The 18,084-nt window shown below is 38.6% G+C and overlaps 1 protein-coding gene across 2 annotated transcripts in view; it reads right to left on the minus strand.

Annotated features, from left to right (window-relative positions):
- LOC146694268 (roundabout homolog 2) overlaps positions 1–18,084 on the minus strand; it is a 103,010-nt gene that overhangs the window by 81,614 nt on the left and 3,312 nt on the right. The gene's annotated exons all lie outside the window — the stretch shown is intronic.

Consider the following 18,084-nt stretch of genomic DNA (forward strand, 5'->3'; position numbering starts at 1 on the left):
GAACACTAGGATGTGAGGGGTTTCGTTGCCTTCTAATGCCATTATTCTCTACAATAGAATAGAAATAAATCTAATCAGTCAAGTAGAGACAGATACTGCAGGGAGGATCTAAAGTACTGTAAAAACAGGGAGTGGACAACTGAAGACAATTTCTAGGCAAAATGCTCTAGTCACACAAAGCTGGATTCTGAAGGTAAAAAGGATAACGCAAAACAAAAAAACAGTGGTAACCATGTCTTACTGTAATAGTGTTACAATGATAGACAACCAGTAGTTGACTTACATGCACATACTGGTACCGCAGCCCTTTCACTCAGTCAGTTTCTCTCAAATGGTACCCCGTAAATCTGTTTCATGGTCATCTGAGATGTGGGAAACTGCTCCTTCGTTAGTTCTACTTTCACCTGATTGATTGTCAAGTACTGTCGTAACTTTATCAAATGTTCCAAGACATACTTTCATGGTATTATATCTCTGACTAATTTTGACAGTTGAACAGACAATTGTGCATATGATGACTTACACACTGAAACCATGCTGATATGTTTTGGAGTGAGTGACCATTTCACTGAAAAATCAACTAATCAGTTTAGATCACCAAGATCTATTTATTTGGAAAATGTGCTAAATGTGGGCTCATTGTGCTAACTGTAGCTACTTGTACATAATCATTTGAAAAGAAGCACAGAGTCACTTGAGACATGTACTAAAGCATTTGCAATTTGATAAAACCAATGAGAAATGACATTCTGTTGTGAACAATTGCAAGGTGGTTTGGAGATTTGTCCATGTTATTTTGAGAATGTCATCTCGGTTTCAAGAAATGAGCCAAACCAATCGAGAAAAACTGTAAAACAAAAAAGGAGTCACGCAGACAGCGTCAAAAACTCAAAAAGTATGGGGAGAACTTGATGGGAACTTTTACAATGGTGCCAGGTGTTAATTATGAGTTTTTAAAGTCAAAGTTAATGTAAGATTAATGTAAGATTATTTTATTAGCTTAAGTTTTGAAGAACTTGTTGTTCTAACACACTCATATACAGATAGATAGATAGATAGATAGATAGATAGATAGATAGATAGATAGATAGATAGATAGATAGATAGATAGATAGATAGATAGATAGATAGATAGATAGATAGATAGATAGATAGATAGATAGATAGATAGATAGATAGATAGATAGATAGATAGATAGATAGATAGATAGATAGATAGATAGATAGATAGTTAGTAGGGGTGCAACGATACACAAAATTCACGGTTTGTTTCGGTTCGATACTTTGGTGTCAAGGTTCGATATTTTTTCGATACAAAAAATGTTCATGCTTTTTTAATTTGTCATTTATTAAAATTATAAATATATATTTTAACTCAAAAGTACAGTTTTTAAATGTAATGTTGCTGAAACAACAAAATAATAAAAAAATACATCTATCTGATCGAGAAATCACTCATCTTTGGAAAAGAGAGTTTATTACAGAGAAATGGCTCTTTCCAAAATAAAAGCTATACTATACTCTTCTTCTGGGCTATATTCTCAGCAGCATATTAAACATATCAGGTCCCCATAAGGAGAATCATGTGCTAACGGCTGTCTAAACGACTCGGGTAAAGTTTGTAGCATGCGTGCTTGTTGTTTTTGTCTGCTTCCACTTGTCTTTGCACTAAGATGATGTCGGCGTAAATGTGCAGTCATATTAATTTTGTTCCCACTAGTTCTGTCAGCGTTAATCTGAAATGACGTTAACGCCACAACACAGCAAATCTCAGTTAACGAGCTACCGCGGATCGCCCCGTGCATGGGGCTGGACGGCGTCAACACGTTAACAAGCTAACTGCGCTAACGCACTAGTTCCCACAAATTGAGCATTGCGTGGCACATCCAACATACTGTTTTACTTTTGTCCATGACGCGCTTACCTTCAGGGTCTATGGAGCCCCGCAAGGGACATGGGAGAAAAAAAAATTAAGAAAAAAATTAAGACGGACTTTTGCGGGATCTCGCATTCTTCGGAGGCCAACCGGGAGGTCAAGGCACGATGTGCCGGGAGAGCGGTGTTCCTCCCGGCTGTAGTAGGTCTCAACCTCCCGTTAGCTTCAAGATGGTGGGTGTCAGATCTCCGAAAACGTCGGAGCACTTTTGCAAATATGTGATGTCTTGTAAACCGAGCAGATATCTGACGTTTACACAACTACATTCATGCCTCAAAATATCTTAAAAGTGTATTTTGTGACCCAGAAAGAGTAATATTACAACTAAGTAGCTGCCGCCATTGTTGGAATTCAACTTTTGCGAGATCCCGAGTTTGTTTTGCGAGATCTCGCAAAACTTTTGCAAGATCCCGAGTTAGTTTTGCGAGATCTCGCAAAAGTCCGTCTTAATTTTCTTTTTCTCCTATGTCCCCTGCGGGGCTCCGTAAGGGTCATACTTCACATGAAGACCAAAATAGTTCCAAAGGCCAGATCTGAATGAGGGTGGGGGAGGTTCAATTTGCCATGTTGCAATGAGCTTAGCTTCTGTCTTGCTAGCTTGCGCTGTGCTCAGTGGATCTGCGCTCGACAGTGCAGCCTAGGCAGAGTAGTCGAACGGAGATCCACTGAGCTCTCAACACAGACAGCATCGTCAGAAGGAAAGTTGATGAAATAAATTAAAAATGTTGTATTGTTCGATACATATGCGTACCGAACTGAAAGCACTGTATCGAACGGTTCAATATCGATACGAGTATCGTTGCACCCCTAATAGATAGATAGATAGATTTCCCAAGATTGTGTGTGTATATATGTGCGTGTTAATCCTTGTAACACTCAACAAGGGGGTCTTTTCTTTTCTTTCTACTCAGTATCTTTTTTCCCCTTTTAGGATTAAGCAGGATTTAAGGTGACACTTGGTCTTTTTTTCCCTTTTGCTGTAGGTGTGTGTGTATATGTGTGTGCTGACAGTACAGGGAGGTACAGATGGTGGGATGTGGCAGTCTGTCTGACTGCGGTGAAGAATGTGAGATTCAGCTGTCGGCCTCTCACCACCCCCCCGGCTCTGACCTTATGTGGCTCTGATCACCGTCTGGCTCCATCTCATTATGACAAACTCCATACTGTTTCACTTTCGCAGCAGCCACAGCACTTACCAAAAAAAAAAGAAAAATCTCGAATCTTGCTGATAAAAGCTGACATCCCTCTCAGGATGTTTGGATCCCATTCGCTGCCACTAATTAAGCTCCTCTTATCTCTTTTTACATGATCGAGGGTCCTCTAGCTGCTGACCTGCTAAGATATCTTGTCAGCAGATTTCATTAGTCACAGGAGCAGGGGTTTTGTTTCCCCGGTGTGTGTATGTGTGTGTGCTGTATGTGTGTGTGAGAAAATAGCCGGGGGGACTGTAGAGTTTATTTATAGGCTGAGTGTCACAGCAGCACGGGGCCAACAGCAGAAAGTCATTTACATTCAATGCACCAGAGTGCAAAGGTAAGCAGCTACTACTGCACCAACATTTGACTCAAGAGCTTTTTTTTGTCTTCTTAAATCTGCTGCGACCCTGACCAGCAGAGGGAGCAATACATGGCAACGTGGCTCCCCCTTTGTCACGCTCTTAAATGGTGCTGTCACATTATATTGTTTTAGAGTGGTTTGAACTGAGCACGTGGCTGGAAGAGCCCTGGAGGAGCCCTGGCTCCTGCTGCATCTGATAAGCTTATATAAAAGGAGCCTGCATGCGGCTGCTTACAGTACAGTGCACTGTGTGATGAATGTTACAGCTTCTATCTGCTCATTTAACATGTATTTTTAATCCCAAGCCATCATTCATGCACTTCAGACAGAATGACAGACAGGCACTGCAGAGATCAATAATTTGCAGTGTGCTGCCTTCACTTTAAATAATTGTCTTTCCCAGTAGTCACATCTTCTCCATCAGAACTCTTATAATGCCTAAATAGATTAAAAGTTAGTCTTTATGAAAACAAATAAAGTCGAATTACCAGCTCATAAGTCTTACTTATTAATTCATTACTGCTCCTTTAATGACTTTCATATTAGGAGGAGATTCGGTTACCAGCTCATAATTTTGATTTACTGGGGATCCACATTAGAATCTGTTGGACGTTAGTTTTACTAAAAGATGCAACTTATCAGCTAAACATAAAAAACATGAGCAAAAAAGCTGCGTGAAAATTTGATGTTGTGCCATTCTTCTGGCTTAATTAAACGAAGCACTGACAGTGTAGTTTTGTTGGTTCTTTCAGCTTCATTAAGATGGTTTGTTTGCTCAAGCCTCAGTCGTATTTAATTTCCGGTTTATTTGATTTATCGGATTATTTGATTCATCTATTTACTGGATTTAACAACCACAGTCCTGTTTAAAAAAGAAGGCTTTCCCAGGACTCTGTGGGGAAAAAGCTAAGTGCAGATCTACTGCTTCCATAGGAATTAAGAGTGTCAGAGGCAGCCAAAATCTGCCAGCTAATCACTTGACTTGAAGTGTGAGCACCTGTATAAACGCAGAGGTTTTGGGAGTTTGCTGATCTCTAGCATTCAGGTGTAAGTGAATGCTACTTTTCCAAGAGTGGATGTCCCAGAAAATTCACCCATGTGACGCTCAGACAAACTGCAGAAATCCCAAGAGATAAATCTTAAAACAACAGCACGAAAAGAAAAAGACTGCGGAAGTATGACTTGTTCACATGGGTTGGCAGGAGAAACCGTTAGATTAGATTTGCAAAGTCACTGAACAAACCACAAGACGTCTGGAACAAGGTCCTTTGGAGGGTTTGTTTTGCAGACACAGGATCTGGGCACCTCGCAGTCATTGAGTCAACCATGAGCTCCTCAAGAGTCAAATGTGAGCCTGTCCAACAGCAACAACGATCACATGCACGGGCAGTAAATCTACAACAGAATGGATGAAAATCACGTTCCTGCAATGACCCATGATCAAAGACCTGAGCCTGATTGAAATGTTGTCGTGCGAGAGCTGTGCATAAACGAATACCAACAATCTTCAATGAACTGAAGCAACTTTATAAAGAAGAGTGGGCGAAAATTCCTCTGCAACGATGTGAGAGACTGATGAAATCACACAGAACACAATTACTTCAGATTATTGGTGCTAAACGTGGTTCTACAAGCAACTGAATCAGAGAGAAACTTTTCTAAGAACCGCGTTGAGTCCTGTGAAAGCTTCTTTTGTATATGACTGCATAACATCACATTGATTAAAGGCTGTAAATATACATCAGGAAGAACTTGTAGCTGCTCCTCTTGGAGCTTTGAATCACTCTAAGCACATCCATCTCTCAGTTTTTACAGGGGGCTCAATCAAATTAACTTTCATCGTGGTTAGTACTGTGTTTATTATTATGCAAAGATGCAACAAAGATGTACCGAAAACAAACTTGCTTTCATTGTGAATGTTTTCTTCTAACTACAAAAAAAAATTCAACCTTTAAATTTAACCTTTACCCAAGAATATACGGTGGGGAGTAAATCTGCGTCTTTTACCAGAATGAGTCAAGTGAATTCTCAGTAGTTTATTCATTCGGTTGATCGTTTCAAGGTAAAGGTGAGAACAGTTCGTGTTTATCACTCCAGAAGTATCTCTTAAACACAAATTATGATGTGTTGAAGTTATTTTTTTTAAATAAGTAACACAAAAAACCAACCTTGGGATGTCTCCAAGTCAGAAGATTACAGGTCAGCAGGTTGATTAACAGCAGAAACTTGCTGGAGAAAAAGGTTTGTTTTTGGCATGTTTCAATTCATTGATTGGATCTGCTTACAGAGCAAAGGGACGCTGGGAGAGAAGCTAGAGTAGTTGGAATATATAGGCAAATAAACTGAATGTATACAGACCAAAATAATGTAAGTAGTAGTCAAAAATTGGTCTATTTTTGTCAAGTAAAAATAAAAATGTCTGCATTTATATCTTTCTTTTCCAGGCAGAAAATTGGCTCCATCTCCTTGTCTTATCTCTGTTGCTACACAAGCTGTAATCCATACATCCATGCATGCATATTTACAGCTTAAAATTCACATCATCAGCGCCTCATTTCTGTCACAAACGTCCCGCCATAACATACGATAACATACGTGGTTCTGAGCTTTTTGTTATATACATATTCAGGGGCTCAGACAGCAGTTTGCAGTGTAAGTTTTTTCCTGTTGTTTTAGGGGAAATCATGTTTTATGGAAAAGCAATTAAAATGTAACTTGTTTTACGGGATTGTGAAATGCAGACTAGATTCGATGAGCTCCACTTAACAGTATCTACTGAATCTGATATTTGCAGAAATGAAGGGAAAAAAGTGTTCTCAGTTTCCAGATCTTCAGCCACTGATTGCTTGGTACAAATAGAACTCTCATGTAATTGCCACTTATATTTGAGAGCCCATTTATCTCATCTGCCAGACTGCATCACGGGCCTCAAGTCTTGCTTCTCCACCATGTTTCACAGTGATAATACTGTCAGTGTATCACATATGTAATATGTAATACATTTGCCAGATATAAAACACACACCATGTGCTGTGCGTGGACATGTTTTTCTCTGTTTTTCTTTTTTGTGTGTTTTCTGCAGCAGTTGTGTGAAGCCAACAATGACCTTGTGCAACAAGGCTCACGAAGGAGTGAAAGAATAAACAACAAAAGGGAGGAAAGGGTCTTTTCAGCGTGCACACTAAGCAGCAGCTGATTCCAGCAGAGGCTCAGGGGAGTCCTCTGCTGGCCTCAATTCATAAGTGCACCTGTTTTCTTTGACACGGAGGCTGCATAATCTCACCGAGGTACCAGCACTGCTACAGCTCTGATTGGTTTCCATGCTTGCACTAGTTGTCAAATGTCCCTTCTAAGAATATCTCATTATTGGGAAATTAATAATCTGCTCACAAAACCCAGAGGCATCAATAAATATCAGCATGCGTGCATGCAGGAAACAACAGCAGAGATGCTACCAACAGATTTTCATTATCACTTAATTAGAAAATGGAGAAACTGACTTATTCAAAGTAAACTGATAGAATTACTTACAATTCTATCATTTTGGGAACAAAATTATGAACAATGGATCTTAAATATATCCATGTTTTAGTAATGTAACAGTAATGTGAATGTGAAGCCATAAAAATGTTATAAAAATTTGAAGATGTAATTTTAACAGTTAGTTTTCTTTGGTTTTTGAGAGTTATGTACATTTTATCATTATTGGGGGGGTTTGTTACTTTTATTGCTTTAAGCTTGCATTGCATTTGGCATTTTTGTATCACATTAATTTGCATGATTTATATCAGAATATTTCTTACAGTTCAATAATCACAGAAGCTTGGCCATCAGATCAATTTACTTTTGATGAGTGAAAAAGAACTACATAGAAACCCTGCAGCAAGCATACATTAAAAAACAAATTTTAATTTAATTCATTAGCAATTAAAAGCAGGTAGTAAAGCAGGTCATGAATTATCATTAAGAAGGAGCAGATTTTTCAAAGCTTGTGGTAACAGTCGATAACCATGTGCTAACTGACCAAGGATCTGAAAAACCGATCCCTATAATTCAGGGAGAGGATATTAAAAGTCACCGCAGTGCTTTCAACATGAAATTTCCAATGTTTGAAATGTCACAGAGAAAGCAAAAACAATGTGAGCTGTGGATGCCAAAATCTGCAAGATCATGAAAACATCTATAAAGGAACTGCAGGATGGCTTAGGTAATACACTGTGGGGCACTTTTCTGCTGTACGGTTATGATACACAAACATCACCTACAAGGAAGAACCACCAAACAGAAACTTTTTTTACAACAGCACATGCGCAACGTAACATCCGAGTGGATAGATGTGCAAAAATCGCTTGAAAAACTGGGGGAAAAGCAAAGTGTTGACATATTGAATTTTGATTTATTTCATTATAGGCCAACGAAGGTTCTGCTCAGCAGTTCCTAGTATAAAGAATCAAACATGCATTGCAGCATACTGGAAACAAATAATGCACTGAAATTTAGTTGGTCTTACATCTACTAGCCACTTCATTAGTTACACCTATTCATTTGTTTGTTAACTAATATAAAATCAGCCAATCACACGGCAGCATGTCAGAGCATTTAGACAACAACATTTTGAAGCTCAAACTGAGAATCAGAATTGGGAGGAAATGGGATTTAATAGGCTGGATTGAGAGATATTGGAATCTTCCCACCCAATCATCTCTAAGGATTACAGACATTACTCTCAAAAGGAGAAAATACCCATGAGGAGCTGTTCTCTGGCTGAATAATGTTATAGAAGTATTGGTGTAAGGGATGTTTTCTGGCTTCTTAGTACTAACTAAGTATCTACAACCTACCTGAGTATTGCTGCTGTCGCCATCTTCTGATGGCTGCTTCCAGCAGGATAACACACTAAGTCACAAAGGTCAGATAATCTCAGACTGATTTCTTGAACATGACAGTGAGTTCAGTGTACTCAAATGACCTACACAGTCACCAGGCTTCAATCTAATAGAGCACCTTTAGGATAAGGTCCACAGGAGAGATCATGAATGTGCAGCAAACAAAGTGCTAACAAAGGCAATTTTTAGTTGTAAATACAGGAAACAAAACGGCTTCCAGAGCATCTATAGCTGTTCTTCATTTGTGCAACAGTAAACTGTACACTGTAAAAAAAAAAATCCTAAAAAAACAGTAATATTCCAGCAGCTGGGTGTTATTTTAATACCAGAAAATACCAGAAAATAACTTTCTCATAAAAATACGGTTATTTTCAGTAATGACAATACAGTTTGTTGCCCTAATTGTACATGGGATTTTGCCTTTTTCAAGTGCTTTTAAATATTAAAGTAGGAACATTTTAATGTGATTCAACAATGAAATTACCTATAAACAAGGTCAATGAATGCAGCAATATGAATAATAATACTTAAATGTACAGAAATATACAGTTGGTTTAAATAATAATGGATTGCATTTATATAGCGCTTTTTGAGACCCTCAAAGCGCTTTACAATGCCACTATTCATTCACTCTCACATTCACACACTGGTGGAGGCAAGCTACGGTTGTAGCCACAGCTGCCCTGGGGCAGACTGACAGAGGCAAGGCTGCCATATCGCACCATCGGCCCCTCTGGCCATCACCAGTAGGTGGTAGGTGAAGTGTCTTGCCCAAGGACACAACGACCCAGACTGTCCAAGCCGGGGCTCAAACCGGCAACCTTCTGATTACAAGGCGAACTGCCAACTCTTGAGCCACGATCGCCCTAAATAACAATGATAATAATAATTATTTGATGTAAAAAAAATTTGATTTTATATATTTTTCCATAGCATTACATTTGAATTTAACAGTTCAATCTTTCAAATAACAGACAAATATTTGTGAAATTATGATACATTTGTGAATGTATTTTGACAATCTAAATATGCATATGTACAGACAAATACATTTAAAAAAACAAGAAAATTATGTTTTATTACATTTACAGTGATTTTACGTTAATTTACACTTGAAATGTAAAATCACAGTCTATTTATGTAAATTTAATGATATTCTTAAAAAAACAATATAAAACTGTAAAATACACAGTAAAAACACTTTTATATTACAATTTTTTTACAGTGTAGTTATTTGGGTTTTGGTCAAACAAAACAAAACATTTAAACATGTAGTTTTTTATCTCATGATACTCAGAAGCTGCACAGATTCCTTTAACCATTTTATGACACAATGTTATAGACCAAATGATTAGGTATGTAATAGTCTAATTGAGAAAATAATGACACATAATAAGCCCAGGTTTTTGATACTGTGACAGCGTGTCTCCTTCTTTCCTCAAACAATCACTCTTTTATTTTTTCACAAAAGAAAAAACAGAAAATTGGGCTCTTTCAGAGACTTCTCCTCCCATTGCACAAGCAGCATCTGTACTGAAATGTGTCATTTTGCCCAGTATTGTATCGACATGTACAGCGAGTGCACTTTTTTCTATCTATCTCAGCTCACTGCCAGCAACTTTCAGATAGAAGTTATTAAGAAGGGGCTGCTGTAAAGGACAGACATTTTAATTGACTCAGAGTACAATTGACAAAGCTCAGAGGGCAGTTCTCATATTAGGAATGTCTTTATGTGCTGTTTTTGTTACCCCTGGAGTTTAATCTAGTCTGAAGGAAATACTTTGAAGGAACAGATTTGGGTTCAGTGTTAGGAAGGCGAGTCTCAGATAGGAGCATTTGTTTTATTTCAGGCTCTCTGACACGTGCGGCATCACAGGGAGAGCTCAAACAGATGCACTGCTAGCATGAAGCAAATTGCCTATTAAGATTAAATCAGAATGTTTTCAGCCTTTGGAGAGAAACTGAACAAGGATGGTGCACTTTCACAGCATGACTTTCCTGACTCACATTACAGTAGACTTACTTCTGACTACAATTAATGTAAATTGCACATTCAAACTTACAGAGAAGGGTTGGGAATGTGAGACACTGTGCTGCACAAGTAGAACTGTATTATCTCCCTTTGGAGGGAAAAAAAACACAAAAACAAAACTTAGATGCATGTCTCCGGCTCAAACAAGGTCATTTTGTATATTCTGTATGCTCGTCAAAATCTAATCTTCTCTGTAGTGACGGTAAAGAGTGATAAATGATAGAGGGCCTATTATACTCAGGGTTCATATCAGAAAACCTGTGGCAGACATCCAGCTTCACACACACAAACACACACACACAGCTTCTGTTAGAGTGCTGTGTCCAGGCTGCACAATATGAGCTTGTCACTGTGACTCATACATTTTTAATGGAAATGTAGGAGGGAAGCAGTCGATGTCCACAGTAAACTAATAGCTCTAACAGTGAGAATTCCTCAAACTCCTGTCATCTCTACACTCTGATGTTTCCAGCATGTTATCGGGAACAAAGGAGGAGTTAGTCTTTGTATGCAAATGTACAGAGCTGTGCCACTCTTTGTTTTTTTTTAATATTTGCTTGGAAAATGGGAAATAAGTGGAGCAGTTTATTTTTAAAAAATGTGTAAAAAAGCACAGAAATACAGTATTTAAGGAAAAAACTGAGCTTTTACAATCCTAACAAGCTTGAAATATTTGGTATGACCACCTTTATTCTTCAGCACAACCTGAACACTCTCAGGCAAGCTTTCTTGTAATTTCTAGGGAGGTCAATTCATGACTGATCCATGAAATATTTGGCATACATCAGTGTTTTCGTCCTGTTTTCCTTCTTTATAAGTGGCTTCTTGACAGCCAGCCTTCCACTGACAATGTATCTGATAAGGTCAGATGCATCTCTCAGGTCCTGTGTCAGGTGTTATTTTCCTGTTCCTGAATTAAAATAGTTTTCAGATGCTGTTCATTTACTATGGACACTTATTCGTTTGTCCTCCACTTGTCCTGTTGTCTAAAAATATAGCAGGTTTTCAGATAATAGCTTTTTGGGAATCAGAGAACAAATGATGTAGTTTTTGCCACAGGCTGCTGGTAACAACCTGCCTAAAGATATATTGGTTTTGTGCTAAGATGCCTGTTATGTTTACCACAATACCCGTTTATCCCTCGAGTTAGGACCTTTTTTTTCTTGAATGAATCATAGGTCAATCTTAAGTGGCTCAACAAACAGAAAAAGGCAGGTACATACATGGTCAGGACAGAAAGAGGATGAAAAAGCAGCGGCTAGCTAAAGAAAGTGTGGACTATTGCTGACGAGCATAACAATTAGGCTGATTGGAGGCACAGTATAAAGTAATGTTTCTTAAATGTCTCTGCTTTTAGTGTGGGGAGATGTTAAAAGTTACCTATGCAGCACAAATTAAAGTGTTGCTTTCATTTTATGAAGGCCTGGCTGTTGAAAAGGTCATTGAAGTAACCATTGTCTGTGTATACAAAGATCTAGTGTAGGTGGATTTAATGCCATTCTTCGAAATATCACATCCCTCAAAAAGCTATTATCATTATCTTTATTTATTCATTTTCAAATAAAATTGCAGCATGGGCAGAGGGTTGTCAGAAAAGCAGTTATCAATGAAAAGCCGCTTCTCTATCAGGACATATAAGGAGGCCAAAGCTGCTCCACGGAAATGTTCAAAGATCTGTAAGATCCCGTTTTAGTTGGGGAAATAGAAATTAAGCCACGACATGCAGTGAATGTGACACAGCATAACACAATAAGTCAACAGCATCGCAGAGGGGTAAAGAACAAATGTATTATCAGCGATACTAAACTGTAAATTTGATTATGTGTGGATCTAGAAAGCATTTGCATATTTGTTTTCTCTCTGATTTGAGGCCGGTGTTAATGTGGAGCATGAAATGCTATAGAAACATTAGACTCTTTCACAGGGCTTGAATTATTTCAGATGCTATTCGAGGAACTTAAAATGCACATTTCCTGCTCCCCAAATGTCAATTGTCCAAATGCTATATATGCTCATTTTAAATAAAAATATTCAAAGGCAAGAGAGCCTTTTATTTACACTGTGGATGCACTGTTTTATCAGATGGAAACACTGCTGTCTTCTGTCCTATTTTATACACTTAGCTCATTAAACAGCCTTAACTGGGTGTTTTAGTCCTGAAATATGTAAATGCCTCTTTGCGTGCTTTAATATTTGAGTTAGCGTTAGCAACAGCACTGTGCATGTTGTCATGATAATGTTAGCATTTAGCTCTAATGCTAACTTTATTTAGTACATACACACTTACAGAAATTGGCAGGTTTGAGAAACCAGTGTTGGTTTCAGACTCTTATTCTTCAGATCTGCCACCAATGAAATGCTTGCTTTCATCAGTCATAACTATTTCTACAAATCACATCAAGGCCACAAAGTGTTGAGGTGAGATAAACAACTTTTCAGTTTTGCACTTTAGAAAAAAGAGCGATGCCAGAGAGCGTTTTAATTTTAGCTGATGGAGATCAGATTCCGTTTTTAATATAAAAATTTGAAGTCTGTGATAAATAATGCTAACTAGCTAACATTATTTTAGGTTTTTCATAATGTGGAAGGTTCAGGCTCCTTCAGCAAAAACTTACTTTGCATTTTACAATAATTTATATTAAATGCATTCATTGGTCACTTCATTAAGTATGCCTGTTCATCTGTTTCTCAATAGAAATATGCAATCATCTAGTCATGTGGCAGCAACTCAAAACATTTAGACGTGTTTAAAGTTCAAATCGAGCAACAGAATGTGGAAGAAGTTGATTTAAGTGAATTTGAACATGGTCGTTGGTGCCAGGCTGCTCTAAATATTTCCAAAACTGCTAATCTAGTGGGATTTTCTAGACTTTACAGAGAATGGTCCAGAAAAGAGGAAATTTCCAGTGAGTGGCAGTTCTTTGTGCAAAAATGCCTTGTGGATGCCAGAGATCAGTGGAAAATGGCAAGACTGCTTCAAGCTGATAGAAAGGCAATATTAGCCCAAACTTGTTACAACAAACGTAGATGCAGAAGAGTATCTCTGATTGAAAAAGCATAATGAACCTTTAAAGCATCAGGGGACCACACTGGGTGCCACATGTATTAGCCAAGTACAGGAAACTGAGGCTACAGTTATCAATGAGTCACAATAGATTGGACAATAGAAACATGAAAATGATGAGTCTCAGTTTCCGCTGCAACATTTAAATGATAAGGTCAAAAAGTGGGAGGCAGGATATTTATGCTTCTGCTCTACCACATTTTATAGCATTGTTATTATTACTATATTACATTTTTAATTTTAAAGCTATTTATTGTGGACAAAATTTTTTACTGATCACTAATAGTATATATACAGCACTTCTACATGTTTGCATTAGGTAGCTGAATTATATTTGATGCTTATACTTTTGTGTTAGGTGAAGTTTTATATGCAAGACTTCTATCTGCTTTATTGACAGTGACAGACTATGTATTAGCCTGGGAATGAGATCTATATTAAAGCTGAGATTTGATTTGCTCTGGTTGAAATAAAATAAAACCACCCACTCTTACTGACACAGCACTGTAATCTTAATAGACACCAAACCCTGTTAGAATGAAATATGATTAAACCAAAGATCAAAATAAAATCAAGAACAGCACCTTCAGCCCACTGATTTCTGTTAAAAATACTTCATGGCATTAAAGTCTTCTTCTGTGAGTAGGATATAAAGTGAAGTTTCAGTGGTCAAAGACTGTGAATTAACAATAAAGTCAATAGGCGGAATCCCTGCTGTGGCCTTTTCTAAGAGGACATGTTCTCAGCGTGCTGTCACGTGGATTTCCTCTGGGTGTTTGTCCACAGACATTCAGGTCAGGACCTGACACTAAAAACTGCCAACAGGTACAAACATGAGCCTGAAAGATTGTCTGTCAATCTGTATAAGCCCTGTGAGGGACTGCTGACCTGTCCATGCTTTTATTTTTTCCTCCAGCCAAAAAAGGTAGAGGCGATGAGTAAACACACAGAGGCGCTGCTCCTGTGTTCTGGGTGTTCTCCACTGGGTGGCACAAAAGACTCAGCTGCCCTGAACACTTTGTAGAAATCCAAGCAATCCATCATATAGTGTTTTACAGTCTCCGAGGAGAGCAAAGTGCAAAGATGTCCAGTCATGCGATCTAGAAGTGTACAGTCAAGGCTAAGCCCGTTTTCTCAACCTGGCAGCGAGATAGCAGCACCTCTGACAGTCTTAACAATGGACACATTGAGGGAAACTGTCGGGAGGAAATTTCCTCATATAGATAGCCACAGAAAGAGACACAAATCAACCATAGAAATATTTCTCGGACTAAACGCCAGCCAAGATTAGATTCTGTCATTTCAGGGTCTTTTGTGCAGCCATTTATCACGTGCACACACTGCATGGAAGCACAGGTGTGGGAGTCGTCCAACATTTTTGCTGAATTAAGGTCTAAAATGTATCTGACCCACTGGAAATGTTGCTCATTGAAGGGGAACTGTATGCTTTAACATGCAAGCTGTGCAGTTTCGTACCAGTGCTTCTTTCACACCAGAATCAATTACTCACACATGACAGCTACATCGATTTTTTCTGATGCGTCTATGATTTCTACATCTTTCCCACTCACTGACACACAACGTGAACATAAAAGTCTGCAGTTAATACTCAACTCAGGCTGGTGTAAAACCAGTTTGTAAATATCTTAATATCGTAACTACTACATCAACAAAAATAAAAACTTTAGTTGAATTAATCTCAGTTCAATTCAGTTTTATTTATAATGCTGCCAAATCACAACACCTGCCTCAAGGTGCAGTCAAAAACCCCAACAATCTTAGAGACCCCCTCAAGACCCCTTATGAGCAACTCCTTTGGCGATAGCTGGAAGGAAAAACTCCCCTTAAACAGGAAGAAACTGCCAGCAGAACTAGTTACAGGTAGTAGCAATAGGAGTAGGAGATTAATAATAACTACTGATTAAATGCAGAGTGGTATGTAAATATAAACAGTAGGTGGAATAAAGGTGAAAGAAGAAGAAACGCTCAGTGAATCATGGGATGAGGCCACCAACACATTTTAAATAGACTTCTGTGTCAGGCTGAATAGCACTGAATCGTACTGTACGTGTGTATTCTGTATGGATAAGATGGCACTCACAAAGGGTTTTCAGTAGATCCAACAGAGGGAGGACAACAGACTCTGCAATATGAGAAGCACATAAATAAATCAGGTGTCTAACTTCCTGTATGACAGACGAAAATAAATTAAAAACCAAAACAACACAAACATGTTTCAGCCTTTGAATGAGCTGTGCCGCCCATCAAGCGTGTTTACTGGTGAACCTTGGTGCATGCTAAGATGATGGAGTGATATCACAGAGCTTAATATCATGTAATAAATCCATTATATTCCATTAAAAATGCAACACATTGACCCACCTGCATGAATATTTCACCTGGTAATGCATTTATTGTGAGAACAGCTTGGGTCTGTGACCACATTACATTACTCCTGTAGAAGTGGCTGGGTAGACTTTGTGCAACACTCACCTGTGACACGCGATTCTGCTCTGAATTAGACCTTGTAATGCATGAAATAATACATGATGAATGAGTGGGAATTACATTTAAATGGATCTGTGTAAAAGTTCCTGTGAGGACATTATTATTTTTTCAGTGTTACAAGACCAGGCGTGCCACCAGAACTTGTTAGGATTTACTTGCAACTGCTGTAATCAACATGTTTATATCAAATCAGTCTATGGCTAACGGGAAAAATGTTGCTCGTAGTGAACTCACTCTTCTTCTCTGATGTAGCTTTACTGTTTAGGTTCACGCTCACTGCTGTATTAATCTGTTTTTATTGAAAGAGTTTTAAACCCCCACTATGCACCTGCAGGCACAGTGAACGGCTGTCAGATTAATATAGAGTAACTCCAAGTCAATTCACATCTGCTACATGTCTAAATAGGAAATAAATTTGTAGCAACCTAACCAGAGATAACGCTGATTTACGCAGGCATTTTGTTGTAATTTCATGAATTACCCCTTCATACCATTGTGAAACATTGTAGTTGTTGGACTTCTGACCTCGCTGCAGAGATTTACCAGCATGTGTCAGTGTGTGTGAGGCCACGCTTCTGCAGTTTCGAGTGTGGCAAAGCACACGTCTGACCACACCTGTCAAATACAGACTTTCACTCAGACGGGGGGCCATGAAGGCCATGCGGCTTGTGCAGTTTGTTTCCTAATGTTTCTGCTTTTGCGACAGCGTGTCGGTTTTCTGCATTTTTATCCTGTGCAGGGCAGAGAAAGTTTTCGGTCCATTTACGGGGGAAACTGGATGAAACAAATGCAGACAATCCCTCTTTCATTAAAGTTTGACATTTCTCGTTGCTTTTGCAAACCCGCTTTTAAATCTTTTAACAGACTGTTAAGGAAGAAAACATTATAGTGTATATGACCTTATTTTTTTAGGCTGGTTTGATTCTTTTCAGTCCAACATATTCCTTGAGTGTCATTGTGGCTTTTGGTGATATGAAAGAATAATACGCTGTATAGTTCATAAAATATGACTTGAGGCTTGATGTGGTGGTTTTCAGCTGTCACTGCACTCAAGATAAGATCCCTCAGTGGTGAGAGTGTGATCAGTTTCGTCAGTCATCGTCACACCAAGAATTTCTGAGGCTAGTAGTTAATTTAGTCTGGCTTGATATTCAGTGGGGTGAATTGTATGTTTGCACAGACACCAATCGGACGTTTTTGATAGGTACACGTGTTCAGTGGCTCATTAATCCAAATATCTAATCAGCTAAATACATGGCAGCAACTCAGTGGAGTTAGGCATGTTCAGGAGGACCTGAAGTTCAAAGCGAGCATCAGAATGGGAGGTAAATATGTGATTTAAGCAACTTTGAACATGACATAACCGGTGAGAATATCTTGTTTGGCATCAGAGAATGACCAGACTGCTTCAAATTGATAGGAAGGCAACAGTTATTCAAATAACTACTTGTTACAGCCAAGGTATGGACAAAAGCATGCCAGAATGCACAACATGCCAAACCTTGAAGCAGATGGGCTACAGCAACCCATCTTAGAACAGGAAGCCTGTTCACTTGGGCTCAGCAAAATTAAACAACAAGACTGGAAAAATGTTTCCTTATATGATGAGTCTCAGTTCTAGCTATAATATTCAGAGGACAGGCTCAGCATCATTTAAACACCTGAGTATTGCCGCTGACCATTTATGACTACAGTGTACCCATCCTCTGATAGATGCTTTCAGGAACACACCATTGTCATTTAGCCCGGATCATCTCAAACTGTTTTCTTGAACATGAAAATGAGTTCACTGTACTCAAATGGCCTCCACACTCACCAGATCTCAGTCTAACAGAGCACCGCTGGGAAGTGGTGGAACAGGAAACTCACATCCTAGATGTGGAGCTGAAAAATCTGCAGCATCTATGTCAAAATGGACTAAAATCTCTGTCTCCTCGTTGAATCTGTGCTGTGAAGAATTAAGGCAGTTCTGGGTCCAACCTGGTATCAGTGAGGTGCTGAAAGAAGGCCTGTGCTTACCCATAAGCCACAGAATAATACAACACCATAAAAATAAAGAGGTAAATACACACAACATTTTTGGCAAGTGGAGAATTTCTGA

This window comes from Copadichromis virginalis, linkage group LG14 (assembly GCF_057382275.1).
Source record: "Copadichromis virginalis isolate Kocher_CV1m ecotype Utaka linkage group LG14, C_Virginalis_male_GT1.1, whole genome shotgun sequence".
In the NCBI taxonomy this organism is placed as follows: Eukaryota; Metazoa; Chordata; class Actinopteri; order Cichliformes; family Cichlidae; genus Copadichromis; species Copadichromis virginalis.